Genomic DNA, 17,152 nt, shown 5'->3' with positions numbered 1-17,152 from the left:
GAGCAAATATTGAAAATGAAAAAAGGATCGCAACAGAAAGTAAGATCAACTCTTAAAAGTTCTTTAAGTACCTTACAAACAACAAAAAAAAAAGATTAGAAAAGAAAATATTATACCTTTTCAGTGTGAGATGGATTATTGGAGATAAGCAAAAAGCCCTTTTAAGACTGAGTACAGTTTTGGGCATCATTCCATTAAAAAATACATTATAGAACTAGAAAAGTGCAGAGAAGAGCCACCAAATTAATAAAGGCCAGGGAACTTATGAGGAGAGGCTAGCTAATTTAGAGGTGTTTACATTAGAAAAGAGGTGTCTAAGAGGAGATATGATAACTATATACAAATATATTTAGGGTAAATACAAAGAGATTTCAAAAGAGTCATCCCTTAAGGTTGGAGGAAAGGAGATTTCACCAGGAACAAAGGAAATGGTTCTTTACAGTACGGACAGTTCAAATGAGGAATTTATTACCCATGCAAATTATTGTGGCAGATTCAATAGATATCTTTATAAAAAGGTTGGGCATCTTTTTAGAAAGGAAATGTATACAGGGTTATACCAAATAAGTAAACATGGTAAGGATGCTGATCCAGGGAGAAATCTGATTGCATTATTTGGAGTCAGGAAGGAATTTATTTTTCCCTTACAAGATATACTTGGATGATATTTCACTGGGGTTTTTGTTTGCCTTCTGGATCAATTTACTGTAAATATAAGTATAGGATAAAGAATCAGTTGTCTAAATGTAGCATTGGTTGAACTTGATGGACATAGGTGGCGTTCAACCTCATCTACTATGTAACTATGGCCCTTATTCTATAAAATATAATATTAACTTTATAGGGGCTTTCTGCAATAGTGCCAGATAGGTGTTATTACACTTTATAAAATAAGGGCCTAATAACTTTTAGATAAAATTGGAACATCACAGCAGCATTTTGGAAGCCAATGTGAGGTGTGAAGACTTTAATTCCACTGTAATAAGTGGGCATCTTCTTAATACATACATGGAAAGCAAATGAAAAATATATATTACCCTGTATTCGGAAAAAATACTCAAAGCTTACAGTGTACATTTTTTTCCACACTTGGGGCTTTAAATGTGCCTCACTGCCTGACGCCCACCGTTTTATAATTCTAAAGTGCGGCTTTACTCTTCTTGTGCATCCATCTTAGTTTTCATAATTATAAAAAAATTAAACATGAACAAACACATAGTGACAAAAAAATCTTCCTCGTACTGTACTTATTGTTCATCGCAGTTTTCAGCTTAGGAAATGTTTTCAAAAAGGGGTTGCTGCCCCGGAACGTTAATAAGCCTATGGCTAAATGTCGCACTATTAAACTGACTTTGCTCAAATCTTACTTTGCTCAGCTGTGTTATACCTCTTTTTCTCTTTTAAATATAAATAAACTGAATAGTTTCCATCATCCTCTGCAGTTGCACTAATCAGTATATAGCCTGTACTTTAAATATGTGCTTGCAAGTGATTTTCTGGTTTCTATCTGCAAATAACTACTGGCTATGACTGCATGTTTTCCTATCTCCTTTTGACTAACCTATCTTACTTTGGGCCCTATTCAAAATACCCCAAAGAATGTCCTCCAGCAACCTCAATTCGCTTGACCCTAAAAACAACAAAATCCGGAAACAAGTCACTACATTATCCCAACTAATATCAAAGCAAACCCACACAGACAAACATAAAATCTGGCAACCATTCCTTGCTGTATTCTATCCTCATTTCCCCAAATAATCTAATCCTCTGGTATCCTGCATGACATTTTCAGTGATCACGCAATAGTCTACTGTGTAAGGAAAATCAAACTACCAAATCAAGCCTTAAAGTTGTAGTCACTTGAACATTTAAAAAAATTAACTACAAAGGTTTCTGTCTGATCTTACCGACTGCCCGTGGTACAAAATAAACCTGATACCTGCCACTGAATTTGGGATTGATTTGCAAACAGAGTTCTTAAAACTCTATGATACTCATTCCCCACTACTTAGAATAAGAGTACTAGGGGCCACCACCTTCTGTGGGTTACACTTGACCTTATTGTGCTTTACCATTTTAGGGATGCTTTGTGGAACAAAGACTAGCAAAAGCCCAATATTCCTCTGACAATTTTCATCAGAATACTGTACATCAAATCCAGAAAACTTCTGGAAGGTCATCAACAATATATTGTAGCCTTGAAGTCATCAACAATCGTCTAATATCATAAAGTATGATGCTACTATAAAAAATCCCACTAACATGGCAAACGTTTTCAATGAATACTTTGGGGGGTTTGCTACTTCCCTGCTATCAAAGCACAACCCCAACCACAATCATGAAGCTCAACCTGTGAGAACCCCTATAGCTACAACACCTCCAAACAGTGCTCACAATTTTAATTTTTTCCCAGTATTTGAAGAGGAGATTACACAGGTGCTTCTCGCATTAAAACTAAACAGTCAAAGATGAACCTCACCTTCTGCAATCTGTCACTAGTTTTGAAATTCTGTGAACGTGGTTTGACTCCCATTTAACATTGGGGTTGCATATTGATACTTTCACATCCAAAACTTATGCCAAACCAGGAACAACTCCTCTCTAAACCCACTGGTCAGAAAGCGTGTCACACAACAATGTCAATTAAAGACTATGCAGACATAGTATATGGTACTGCACCCCAAACTCAGCTTAGCAGACTAAACATCCTCTACTGTATAACTCAATGTGCTGCTTTGTCCTAAAACGTAACTACAACACACATCACTGCAAAATACTCCAAGAACTAGAGTAGTTATCACTTGTGTCCAGGCGCAAAGTGCATTTTTCCTGTCTTGCCTTCAATTACTTTCTGGGCAAGCTACCCGCCTATATGAACAAGCTCCTCACCCCTACCTCACGCAGCACTTATCATCTGAGATCTGACTCCAAAAGACCGTTCACCGTCACAAGGTTGAACAAGGAATCCGGTCGCTCCTATTTTTCTTACCGTGTGCCTCATATCTGGAATAACTTTCCAGTGATTCTCAAAGTCGCCAAATACAAAGTTCTTTCAAGACTTCAGCTGTCTCACATTTTAATTTTGCCTGTAGCTGTTACATATGCACATAACATATATTATCTCTAACTATCAGTGAAATGTCCGTAAATTGTATGTATTATCAATTGTTTTGTTATCAAATATGTTTTTTTAATGTATCATGGATTGCTATCATAACTCTCTGCCCAGAACATACTTGAAAACGGGAGGTAACTCTCAATGTAATACTTCCAGGTAAAACATTTTTTTAAATAAATAAAAATTACATTTTCTCTAAACAAAGTTCAACAATAAATGAAGAACCAGCCAAAGTACCATGAACAAAAATTCAGAGATGTCATCAGCCTACTTCAAATTAGTATACAAACAAGTTCTTATTCCAACTCCAAAGAGTTGTGATAAGGCAATCATACTCTCTGTATTGTCATTTTGTTTCACCTGGTCCTGGATGTGAACCGAACAATTTGGAAATATGGAGTTTAAGATAAAGTAAACCTAATTGGGCTGCCTGACTAGTTGAAAAGAAAACAAATATACTGTACATATTGACATTAACATACATTGTGAACCCCTTAGTAAACATCATGCATACCTTCATGTCCACTGCGTAAATTAAAGGGTTAATAATCCTGATACCTCAATTCACCCTAACTATCTACCCCTTGTATGCCATACAATATCTTACTAACCACTATGATATACAAGTGTTAACCACATTACACCTCCTGCCGGGGGCCTAACAACCACCCTGGGACAATTATCCTCATCATCCATCTCTATTAACCCTACCCCAACACACCTATCCCTCTTCACCTAACAAATGGCTAGTGACCTATTAGCTGAACATGGCTAATAGCTCTCTATGCCATGATAAGAAAAATAAAATGACAGTTGTTAAAAAAAAATATATATATACTGTATCATTTTCAGCCAATCTCGAACCAATGAACTTCCAGGTGCAGCGGTTTAAATTTTCTCTTCGCCATGTTGCTCCAACACATTTCCTTATATTTTTCCTTGTGGTGATTGTGACAGGGTGGGTAATGTAGCTCATATTAATAAGGGTTAAGCCAAGCCATTGCCCCTACCCGTCTGATGGATGTACAGGATTACCCTCATTTGGCCAAAATCATATGTGTTGAACTATAGTATTGTATAGGGGAGCCTTTATTTTATGTTTGATGTACTGTGTTAAAACTGTATAGTATTTTTCTGGTTCCCTTGGGAGTTCTAGATGGGTAATACACTTATCAAGCCTGTATGCCAAGGGATGTGGGTTCTGCTGGTTCCACAAGGTGAGAACAAAGGAACGTGGGGATGGGCAGTTCTCCGATCTGGGTGACATTGGTCTGATAAGCAGAGCCATTGTCTGCCCAAGACAGCAAGGCGCTTATCTCTTCAAAAGATAGCAAACCAGCATTGAGAAAATATTCTTGTAGGCTCTGTTCTCATTGTAATTTCCGCTCGCTTTGGTTCTGCCCCTTTGTCACACCCCCAGAATGGATTGGCCAACACAAGTGAGCTAACGCAGTGTGATTAGTCCCACACACAGCATCCGCATTGTGATTTCTCGCAACCCCTTTCTCTAGGATTTTCTATGGAGATGAAGAAACTAGAAAAGAATCAGCCAAACTGAGTTCCAGAGCTCATTCTTTTATTGATGTGTAGGCAGACCAAGTGGTGTGCGCTGAAGTCGTACAAGAGATACCCAAAAGAGAGGCTGTGTGTTACTCTGAGCGGGAGATTTTAAGTTTCTCTGCTGCAACTGCATCTACTGAAACAAGGAGGATTCAGACCCCTACAGGAGGGGAAACTGTGCCGGGTAAGCCATTTCAGTGGCGCTGGCATCTAAGACTACTAGGATTCCCTCTGTATTCCCTTGGTTGTGAGTATAGCTTGGTTTTGTAACATTGTGTTGGGTCTGCAGGCTCTGAGCAGAATAAATACCTAGTATTTGATCTCTGTGTCCTGTCTGGTACTTGAACCCATGAAACAGTTCTGATCTCCTGTGACAATGACATCGCAGAGTTTTGTTCCTTTCCCTGTCTTTTGGAGTAAAACCAAGCATACATTCCTCAATACTTCTTTGAGTTGGCTTCTGTATTATTTTTGTATTTAGGGCTCAAGTTTAACATTAACATGTGAGCACTGGTCAAACCCTTCATATTTAAGGCACAGAGAAAGGTTCACATGAAAAATTGTTGTTTCTTTCAAATGTGCTCCTTTCCATCTTCACTCTCATATATATAGAATTCACAAGGTTCTCATCTAGTGATACTTGCTGGTCAAGGTAAACATAGTTATCAACTTATAGTTCTATATTCCTGTTTTTCTCTAGGCTGGGCAAATTCAAGGATCTATTGCAGCCGATCAGTGAGTTGTCTACTTTCTTATGAATCGGGCTAACTATGACTTTACTCCTCTTTTCTGGACTGTATCTTTCTTTAAACAATATGTAAAGATGTCTGTAAGGATTTTCTTCCATAGATTCTATTGCGATTTCAGTATTTATTAGATCTTCCCTTGGGGCCTTTCCATTTTCTATTGATTTTGTTCCCTTAGCTTCTTCGTCTGGAAGAAGGCATGATTCAAGCACCGGTGGTTTCTTCTTCCTCTGTATCCTTTTGATTAAGCCCGGTGTTATCTATACTCTTTTAAAATATCTTGTAGAAGTCCTTAACAAGCTTTATGATAAGTATAACGTCTCTTATTCTGATACATCTTGCTTGAGTGCATTGATTTGCTTCTTCCTAATCATACCGTAAATTGGTGCTTCTTCTTTAAACTTTTGTTACCTTATCTAGTTTTCTTCACAATATTGCAGTTCCATTCTTGTATATCCTCAGTTACACGCTTGCAGATTGTCATACACAGCTCTGTAAATTCCATTTTTGTTACTATCTCTTTGGATTGCTTCACTTATGTTGTTTCCTCAGCAACTGCCTTTTCTCATCTGCTATTTTCTTACCCTGTTTTTTGTAAGTGATTATTTCAGTCCCTGTTTTTTGTAAGTGATTCTTTCAGTTTTCTCTGTGCTTTTATGTATAATTTTCCTACGTTTTTCATCATCCTTTCTAAAATTATCCGCGAGCCTCTTTCTTGAAAAATATGTTTTTCAGCTGTAGTGGGAATTCATTGCTCTTATTTCTGAGGTTTTTGATGTTGATTGTTTTTTATGAGATAGTCAATTTAATTCATACCATCTCCATTTTCTTTTTTGGATTCTTCTTGAATGACAAATTCATAACACTGTATAAGTTTTCATATCCTGCAAATTCTACAGCACCGATCTGCCTCCATGTACATTCCTTTTGCTATAAACATATATACCATACCCACTGAGGCTACAACTTTTGGCTGGGCACCAATCTTTGCATTGCAATCTTTCTTAATCAACTTGAGTTTGCCATTTTCTTTGTTATGCACTGTCAAGCTCAGGGACAATCCAGCCCCTGTAGAATGATGGCCATACCTTTTTGTATCTTTCATATTTGTGGATTGAGGCCTTACTTGCCATGGTGGCCTCAACTGCATGTTTACCAGTAAAATCTACACACTCAACTCCTGTAAGCTCAAACCCAGGCCCACCTCACTGTATATACAGTATATTATGTAAAAAAGGAATGCTATTGGGTATGTGACAATGTATAAACAAAAAACAGAGAACCCCAATGAGACATCCAACGTGACAAATCATATAGTTAAATACTGATCTGTTCTTTTCTAATAAGTGGGAGTCACTTTTGGTGCTATGTAAATAAAGATATAACTCAGGCGCATAAACTAATGGTCATGACTAAAACATTATACAGTAATAATAGAATCAAAATTCTGACCAAGGACCTGGATGACAAAGTATATGAAATATATATATATAAAAAAAAAAATATATATATATATATTTAAAAAAAAAAATAGACGATACCGTTCTGTGGCTAACAAAATGCTTTTATTTGTGCAAGCTTTCGAGATACACTGATCTCTTCTTCAAGCGATGTTACAATGAATGAAGCAAGCAAAGGGTATACTTAAAAACAGTGGGGCCGATTCACTAAGCTACGTTAACTAGCGCTAAAATGTGGTCTATCGCTCGTCCGCAAAAGGCTGAAGCCATAAGCGCTATTCACTAAGGCTGTTTGGCGCGTTTACGGCCAGCCTTGGCCAAAAGGGCCATAGCGCACGATCACCTTTTCCCCCCCTGATATCATGCTAAAAGTTATTTAGCACGATAACTATTATAAACAAAGCGGCCTGTAAGAACTGCATGGAGACGCTGCGTCTCAATGCACGGTTCTTACAGGCGATCGTGCTGTACAAATATGAGTTTTAATAGTAGTATACATGAGCAGGGGGTCTTCTGAACTGAACCGCATTGGTTTCAGGTCCGAGGACCCTCTACTTCAGGAGTTACAGGCCCCTTTATGGGGTGCCGGTATCCCCTGCAGAATTTAAATGTCCCAGTCACGTGATGCGGGAGCTTTAAAGTGCAGGGGATACCGGCACCCCATAAAGGGGCCTGTAACTCCTGAAGTAGGGAGTCCTCGGACCTGAAACCAATGCGTTTCAGCTCAGGAGAGCCCCTGCACATCTACACTAGTATTAAAAAACACATAACAATGAATAATAATGCATTACCATAGCGGCTATCCGCTATGGTAATAAAGCTGCTTTAATGTACATTTTAATAATAGTGTGCGGGAGCAGGGGTTCCCCTGAGCTGAACCGCATTGATTAATGGCTCAGAGACCCCCTGCTTCCCGAGTTACAGGCCCCGGTATGTGGCATTGGTGCCAGTGTCGGCGCCATCTTTATAGCGTCCAAGACGCGATGTGAGCTCAATAAAGATGGCGTCCGTTCTGGCACCGATGCCCCAAACCGGGGCCTGTAACTTGGGAAGCAGGAGGTCTCTGAGCCATTAATCAATGCGGTTCAGCTCAGGGGACCCCTGCTTCCGCACACTATTAATAAAAATACATTAAAGCAGCTTCATTACCTTAGCGCTATCCGCTAAGGCAATGAAGGGGTTAAGGCTTAATAGCATGTTTATTGGGGACAATTGCCTCCAATAAACATAGCAATATACCAAACACATCCCCCCGCCCCCTAACACATACTATACATTAATGGGCAAAATTACTATTATCCACATATGGATAATGCATTTGCCCATGAAATATACATTAATCACCTTAAATACATTTTGTACTCACCCTTGTCTGGCACCCATGATGAAGGACCCACGATGAAGGACACCCACATCTTCCTCCCCGTCCATACACAGTGGTGCTGAAAACATACACAATAAGAAAAAGTGCCAAACTAATGTCCCCTAACCCCTTAATGACCTTAGCGGTTATTAACCGCTACAGTCATTAAGGGGTTAAGCCACCCTGACCCGATACCCACCCTTCACCCATTTATTTGTACTGTGGCTTCATCATGTATATATATATATATATATATTCTGAACACATGGCACATAAAGCTTGGCCCCCTGCAGATGCACTTACCAGAACTCCCTCCTACTGTCTCTGTACGTTCTCCCTACCTACCAATTAGACTGTAAGCTCCTCGGAGCAGGGACTCCTCTTCCTTAATGTTACTTTTATGTCTGAAGCACTTATTCCCATGATCTGTTATTTATATTATCTGTTATTTATTGGATTACCACATGTATTACTGCTGTGAAGCGCTATGTACATTAATGGCGCTATATAAATAAAGACATACAATACAATACAATACAATATATATATATTAGAATATATATATATATATATATATATATATATATATATATATATATATATATTAGAATATATATATATATATATATAGAATCCAATGCACAGCCGGCACACCATATGCAAGTAAATAAGTTTTGGTGCTTATCCCATAAAGCAATAACAATATATATATATATACTGTATATGCATGATTAACCAATATACAAATAAATACTGTACGTGGCCAAATACAAATCTCTCCCAATATCAAACTGCACCAAGCTCAATCAATATCTAATAAATCCAAATACAAACACTCAATTTGACAATGTGTACATGATACAATTAATCTTTGCATCATATATACTATGTCAAACAATGCTCCAAATCAAATACACTTATCCAAACAAGATACAAATGCAATCATTAAAGAAAAACAAAGCATCAACACAATTAATTTACCATCAATTAATCCAATCACCAATCAATTACAATCCAATTCAATTACACACTTCAAATCCTACAATCAAACCATTGTGAAAATTAATCTAGAGCAAAGTAACCATCAAACAAAATCTATATTCCAAAAATAAGCCAATAAAATAATCTATAGCAACCAGCCTTTAACTAAACATTTGCAAAAAATAAATGTACATGAGAAACACATTTTTACACAAAGGAGCAAATTACAATTCCAAATAACATCCAAACAAGGCAAGCCAACAAGTTTTTATTATACCTGTATGTATGTCCATCTATAGTTTACAGACATAAATACAGGTGCAATAAAAGAGCATTAAAAACAATTGAATCACATTAAAAAGGAACATACAATACAACCACTGATTTGTCCTGTACGTATGTATACCCATAGTGACATACATACATCCAGGCCAAATAAATGAACATAAAAAAATGGACGTCAGGAAAAAAAAGGCCAAAAAACCCTGTAAAAAATAAATATTTATTTTTTATGTTTTTAGTTACCATTAGATGAACCAGTCACAGCAATCAAGGGGAACCGGAAGCACTGGAGCAGCTAATCCAACAACAGGAACCAAGTAACTATAAAATAAAAAATCTATTACAATCCACAAGTGTTTTATCTTCTTTTTTCTATTTGTAATCCATAGTGGGGGTCTTCTCCGTCTTCTTCTGTCTTCTTTTGGGGTCTTCTGTCTTCTTCCGGGATCTTCTTATCTTCATCCGGCACGCCCTGGTCTTCTTTCTTCATAGGAGGTCTTTCCTCCTCGGCGTCTAGCCTGAAAATGAGACGACATAGGCTTTTAAAGGCCTATGACATCACATTTTCATCATATGGTTCTCACGGTCCTGATTGGGCCGTGAAAACCATGTGTTTTGGCCGCCAAAAAAGAATGATGACGTCATTTAAAGGCAATGAAAGCACAGCCAATCAGAATGGCTGTGCTTCATTTGCCTTTAAGATGACGTCATGAAAAGAAAGATGGCTGGCCTCACATGGTACGGTAGCCAATCAGAGCGTGGGGAATACATCCCAATGTATAGGAGGAGAGAGGAGAGAACCCTATGTGATGCACTCAACCCTACTAATCAAAATAATAAACTTTTATTTATTGAAAAATGCAAACATAACAAATATATTTAAAACCTAAAGAGTGTACTGTGCAGTTCTGATGTGCATTCACTCTGGATGACCAGGTAGTGTCATAACTCGTGTGATGCACTGTAGATAAGAGAAACTGTGGATTCTCACAACACTAGTTTGAGAATGTAGTGAATGCACAATGTATATGACCCTGTGGGGGAAACAACTAGTGTGCACTCTACACAGGTGTTGTGATACACAGGCACTGGGAGCATTAATAGTGCATTAGTAGTGCAACTCTGTGTTACAAGGCTGCAGTGAGGTACATAACACTGCTGCATACACAGGGAGCCAAATGCAGACCCAGATAGGGAAAGGACCCCCCTGATGACAAATCAATGGGAGCGCTGCTAGGAGGTGGGTGCAGGTAAGTATACCCCGTTGTAAACCTCATGAGGGTACTCCAGACTAATAGCCAGAACTCACACTTTTAGCAGCTCCTTCCAGGGGGGGGAGAGATGTTATCGCAACCCTGCTGTGTATATATACTTATGGCTAGCCAGTGCCAGTAGAAACTCTGATATGCCTAGTTTCTAGCTAGTGGGATCCACATCTGTGGCCCACATCAAAGTTTAAAGCTAATCTACAGGACGTGAACAAACTCCTATGAGTTTGACACTTCAGCAGTACAGCCGGCGTCGCTATGACGTCATCCCGACGCGCGTTTCGTTCCAACAAGGGAACTTCTTCCGGGGAGGGAGGGCGCCCTGCACAGACCTGCCTTTTATACCCCGCTGTTGCCATGGAGCGCTGGTAACACACTTAGAGGAAAGCTCCTCCTTTACTTAATGCTGTCAGCGCGGCCCCTGGTATCAGTTAAGCAAATAAGGTCTGTGACAAGGGTATCCTGTGGTTAAAAATACATGTGGGGGTTAAAAACCTTTAATAAAGCAGATGCACGCAAAATGACTGGTTGCCTTATTGATTGGTATGATGTAAATGTACCCTCTTATAATTACAGTATTATTGAGGTCTGAATACTGATATTGTGAATGTTTAACTTTTATACATCCCAACTCTGATTGGCTCAAGTACCATGTGACAGGCTTTCAATAACATCACATCCCTTCTCCCCAAAGCCTCTGTCACATGGTCTACTTGAGCCAATCAGAGTTGGGATGGAGTTCCCATGCACTGATTGGCTACCGTACCATGTGAGACCGGCCATTTTTCTTTTCATGACGTCATCTTAAAGGCAATTGAAGCACAGCCAATTCTGATTGGCTGTGCTTTCATTGCCTTTAAATGACGTCATCATTTTTTTTTTGTCGGCCAAAACACATGGTTTTCAAGGCCCAATCAGGACCGTGAGAACCTTATGACGAAAATGTGATGTCATAGGCCTTTAAAAGCCTATGTCGTCTCATTTTCAGGCTTGATGCCGAGGAGGAAAGACCTCCTATGAAGAAAGAAGACCAGGGCATGGCGTATGAAGATAAGAAGACCCCGGAAGAAGACAGAAGACCCCAGAAGAAGACGGAGAAGACCCCCACTATGGATTACAAATAGAAAAAAGAAGATAAAGACACTTGTGGATTGTAATGGTTTTTTTATTGTATGGTTACCTGGTTCCTGTTGTTGGATTTGCTGCTCCAGTGCTTCCGGTTCCCCTTGATTGCCGGGTTCATCTAATGGTAAGTAAAAAAAGAAAATATATTTTATTTTTATTTTACAGGTTTTTGACATTTTTTTCCTGATGTCCATTTTTTTTTAATGTCCATTTATTTGGCCTGAATGTATGTATGTCACTATGGGTATACATACGTACAGGACAAATCAGTGGTTGTATTGTATGTTGATTTTTAATGTGTTTCAATTGTTTTTCATGCTCTTTTTTTCCAACAAAAGTTTTTATTAAGCACTTGATACATGCATATAACAATCTTTCAACCCATTGTCTGGGAAATCAGTATCCACAGCACTCGATTTAGGTAACATCTACAATAACTGTACAGACTGGGGAGACGAACAGACATACCAACTTACAACAAGAGAGGGGGAGGGAGGGGGGGCTGCAGTCTGGAGGTTCTCTTTCAAGGAGTCTATATCGCTGGTCAACTTATGGGGGATCTGCGCGGGTGTGTTTTTGCTTCTTTAGCCCATGCTCCGGCCCATTTGTAGTTGGCCCTACCGGTCTTGTGCTACCTATTGTCAGTTCTGGTCCATCCAAGGAGAATGCATTTCTTATTATCAAAGCAATATAGTAGTGGCATCTATCCCTGGGATGTTTGTTTGGGCCAGCCATGGCGCCCACACTTTGAGGAAGTTTGTGCCGGTGTCGTTTACCATGCTTGTAAGCTGTTCCATCCGGCAAACGTACCAGATTCGGTTCCGAATATTTGGGATGTTGGGTACTTCTGATTGCTTCCACAATGCTGCGATTTCGCACCTCACGGCCGTGGCAAAATGTGCAATCAATTTATGGTCAGATCTGTTTAGGCCCCTAGTGCGCCTTCCCAACAAAAGCAGCCAGGGGTCCAAAGGGACCTCGCGGCCAACAAAGTCTGCAGTCAGCTTCTAATGTCTTCCCAAATCGGGGCCACCTTGTTGCAACCACACAGCATATGCAGCAGGTCTGCCTGCTCCCCACATTGTTTTGGGCACAAGGGGGGGTAGTCCTTGACAAACCTAGCCAATCTATTCGGGGTAAGATACCACCTCATGAGGACCTTACATGCATTCTCCTTCAATGTGGTGCAGATAGAGCTCTTTGCCGCTACCAGAAATATAGTGTCCCAGTCCTCATCCTCTAATGTCTCCCCTAAGTCCTCCTCCCATCTAGTCCTGTAATTCAGTTTGATGTCACTGTCTTTAGCAGGACATACCACCTCTCTGTAAACTCCAGATATAAGTCCCTTTGTACCTGTCCCTCTGGTACATAGCTGCTCAAAATTAGTACGCCTGGGGCGTTTTGGAATTTTATTGTAAAATGCACGGATCTGGAGGTATCTAAAGAATTCGGAGTTTGGTATACCTTTTTCGGATTTGAGTTATTCAAAAGATTTGATTGGTATTCTACCCTCCAGATGTAAGGGCCTCGTGAGGCCTTTCTGTTTCCAGATTGCGAAGTCCTTACTCAACAGACCAGGAGCGAAATCAGAGTTCCCCAAGAACGGGGTCAACAAGGAGTGCTGCCCTGTAAGAGCATATTTATATCTGCTACTCTACCAAACCGCCAACGAGCTGCCCAGCGTGGAAAGCGGTTCGCTGATGTTATTGAACACTTTTTTCGCAAGCCAAATTATGTCCTGCAGCTCCACTGGAGCGCAGCAAGCCTTTTCCAGTTCTACACATCGCCGTAGGCTAGGGTGAGTATGCCAGAGAGTAATTTGAGACAATTGGGCCGCTCTGAAGTATGAGCACAAGCAGGGTACCCCAAGCCCCCCTCTAGTCGTGGGTCAGACTAACGTACTTAATTTTATACGTGCAGTTTTATTACCCCAGATGAATTTCACCATAGAGGACTGCAGACGGAGGATGTCGTCTCTTACCAACTGTATGGGTAATGTTTGAAATAAGTACAAAATTCTAGGGAGGAAATTCATTTTGACACTCTGGATTCTACCTAGATTCCTGATTAGTCTGGGGTAATTTGCCTTGAACAAGTCTCTATAGTTGTTTGTAATATTGACCCCTAGGTATTGTAACGTACGTGCTTGCCACAAACTGGTACTGGACCGCGGGGCTGAGGTGGGGATATATAAACATCGACCTTAGGCCACGGAGTCAGGTCTGGAGTGCGGATTCCATAATCAGACATAGCCAGGTCAGGATTGGAGAAGGTAGGTTTAACGTTATCCAGGCAGGGGTCGAGGCAGGCGGCATAGGAGCGGTGGTCGAGGAAACAAGCCGAGGTCATCAACAGGAAATCTTGGGTGAAGATAAAAACAGGAACTGGAAATCCAGTGCTTCAGTACAAAACGGCACCCCCTATTACCAAAATCCTGTCCTACGCTTCCGTGTATCAGCAATTGCACCTTAGTGTCAAAGTCAATGGAGCTATGTGGGAGGGAGCTCAGCGTGGCCACAGTGTTGACCGGTGTGGGGGGATGTATAATCCTTACCTCAACTGCCTCTCCGGTCTGGGACCAGCTCACCTCCACTGCTCCTGCGTGCTGCCGTCTGTGGTTGTCAGGAAAGAGGAGAAACTTCGGCGCTACTGCGCATGACTGACTCAATGAAGCTCCCGGATGATCTTCAACCAACTTTATTAACACAACACACAAGGGCTACACCGCGATCTCCTCCTCTACGCGTTTCACCCTATCTTAGAGGGTGAAACGCGTAGAGGAGGAGATCGCGGTGTAGCCCTTGTGTGTGGTGTTAATAAAGTTGGTTGGAGATCATCCGGGAGCTTCATTTAGTCAGTCATGCGCAGTAGCGCCAAAGTTTCTTCTCTATCAAAACGGCACCCCCTAGACTGGTACAGCCGAGAGTGGTGGAGACCACTGGGAAACAGGAACTGCCAACCGGAAGGCCACAGGAACCAGGGGTACAGACACGCCACAGGAAACACTGGGGACACCAGCGTAGCCGCTTCAGCGCGGCAGCGAAGTCTGCCAGGAACAAGGGAAGCAGCGCCGGGGCTGCTAAGCAAGAAGGCCTTGTGAAGCAGGGGACTGGAAGCAGGATACCAGGCATAAGGAGCCCAGCAGGCCAAACAGGGAGTCTGTGACAAGCACAGTTACTTGCAACTAGGATTGCAAAGTCTATGTCCAGCAACTTCCTGAGGGCGGGGCAAGCACTAAATAGCACAGGAGGCCAATCAGGCCAGAGCTGCACAGGAGGCAGCAGGAGGCAGGTGATTGCAGAAGCAGGGAATAGTTTGTCTGGAACCTGCAAAGCTCCGGATGGAAGAGCTCCAGCCAAAGCCAAGAGTGGATTCCTGACATTACCCCCCCCCCTTCACGCGAGGCCTCCGGACGAGCAGAGATAGGATCCCACAGAGGTCTGGGCGACATGGAATTATTTCTGAACCCTCTGGGTATAGTTGTAGAACTGCGCCGAGGGCGTTTTGTCAATAAGCACTTTTTTCAAACGGAAAAACAGTGGCACTGCAATCAATAGGAGGTCAGCACCCCTAGGTAGGTGAGGTTTAGAGAACATCAGTACTGATGTCTGAGCATCTACATAGAACGCAGTAGGCACGAAGAAAAAAGCAGAGAGAAGCATGCCCGTGTCCAGAGTGAGAGCACAAGAAGCAGGGGCGGGCACCTCAGTCAAGGCAAGGAAGTCCAATAGGATCAAGGCAAGGAAGTCCAATAGGAGCGTTGCAGTCTTTGATGATGACAACATGAAATCCAGAGAGAACACATGAGGTAGTACAGAAAGTTCCAAGAGGGATAATCCTAAATTTGCAATAGCAGTCATGCAGTCAGAAACAGGTACCTCAAATACTGTGGAGGAGTCACTGGGAAACAGTATTGCATGAGGAGTGGGAATCCCAGATTCAGATGTAGCATGAGGTACTGTTGGGGGGATAGGGAGGGAAGGATGATGCTTTACTGTGAGAATCTTAGGATCATCCATGGTTATAACAGGACGTGCAGAAGAGTCATTAGATGCAATAACAGGAATTTGGCACTTTTCAGGGAAAGGAGAAAAAGGAAACTTTGACTTGGAAACCTGAACGGTCAATGCAGGAAGGGAAGGCTCTAAGGAAAGAGATTTAGAGACACAGGCAGGGATTTCAACTCTCTGAGAAACTAGAGGGGTAACCCTAGATGCTGCAAGAGAGTCAGAAAAAGGGGGTTCAGTAGGGGGATTTTCAGTGCTGATAGACTGTGACAGGGCACCGTAGCTGGCCCGAGGGCGATCCATCTGTCCCACGCTCTGGCGTAAGAGTGTAAACCATCTTCCAGACTGGGTCGTTTTTTCCCACAGGGTCAGGTTTTCAGGCCGGGACAGGTTTTTAGACAGGGACCAGTTCTCAGAAAGGGGAAGTTTTTCAGACTGGGACAGGTTTTCAGACTGTGGCAGGTTTTCAGACTGAGGCAGGTTTTCAGACTGGGGCAGGTTTACAGACTGGGGCAGGTTTACAGACTGGGGCAGGTTTACAGACTGGGGCAGGTTTTCAGACTGGGGCAGGTTTACAGACTCGGGCAGGTTTATAGACTGGGGCAGGTTTACAGACAGGGACTGGCTTTCAGACAGGGAGGTTAAATCAGGGCTAGGGACCGTGGCAGCTTCTCCCTTAGGCTTAAGAGGAACAAAATCAGCTTGGTAATTTCCATGAGAAGGAGGAAACCCCAAGGGTTTAGCAACAGGACTGGTAGCGCAGGGAAGCAGTCCCATAACAGCATCGAAGGCAAGGATAGGATCCTGCTCTCTTATGTGCTGGTCCAACAATAGGGATAATTCATGAAACATATTTTGAGTCTGCGCCAGTTTCACAGGATTCACGTTTTCCCAGGTCACAGGGGAGCCAGGGGCAGGAACATAGGAAATCATAGTCTGTTTTAGCTCTCTAAGGCGCTGGGCCTTAATCAGGAGTTCTTTACGGAGCTGTTTCTGAGACGTGGTTAGGCCAATAAACATGGACTGGGTTTCAGGCGGAGGCAGTCTCTCAAATATATACTGATCTTTAGACAGGGGCTGTTTTACAGACTGGGACTTGTTTTCAGAGGGGAACCGGCCTAACCCCACCTCAGCGGGGTCTGAGTTTGTGGGGCTGGACATACTGTAACGTACGTGCTTGCCACAAACTGGTACCGAACCGCGGGGCTGAGGTGGGGAAATATATACACCGACCTTAGGCCA

This window comes from Ascaphus truei, chromosome 4, assembly GCF_040206685.1.
Source record: "Ascaphus truei isolate aAscTru1 chromosome 4, aAscTru1.hap1, whole genome shotgun sequence".
NCBI lineage: Eukaryota > Metazoa > Chordata > Amphibia > Anura > Ascaphidae > Ascaphus > Ascaphus truei.
Note: the sequence above shows the minus strand (reverse complement) of the source record.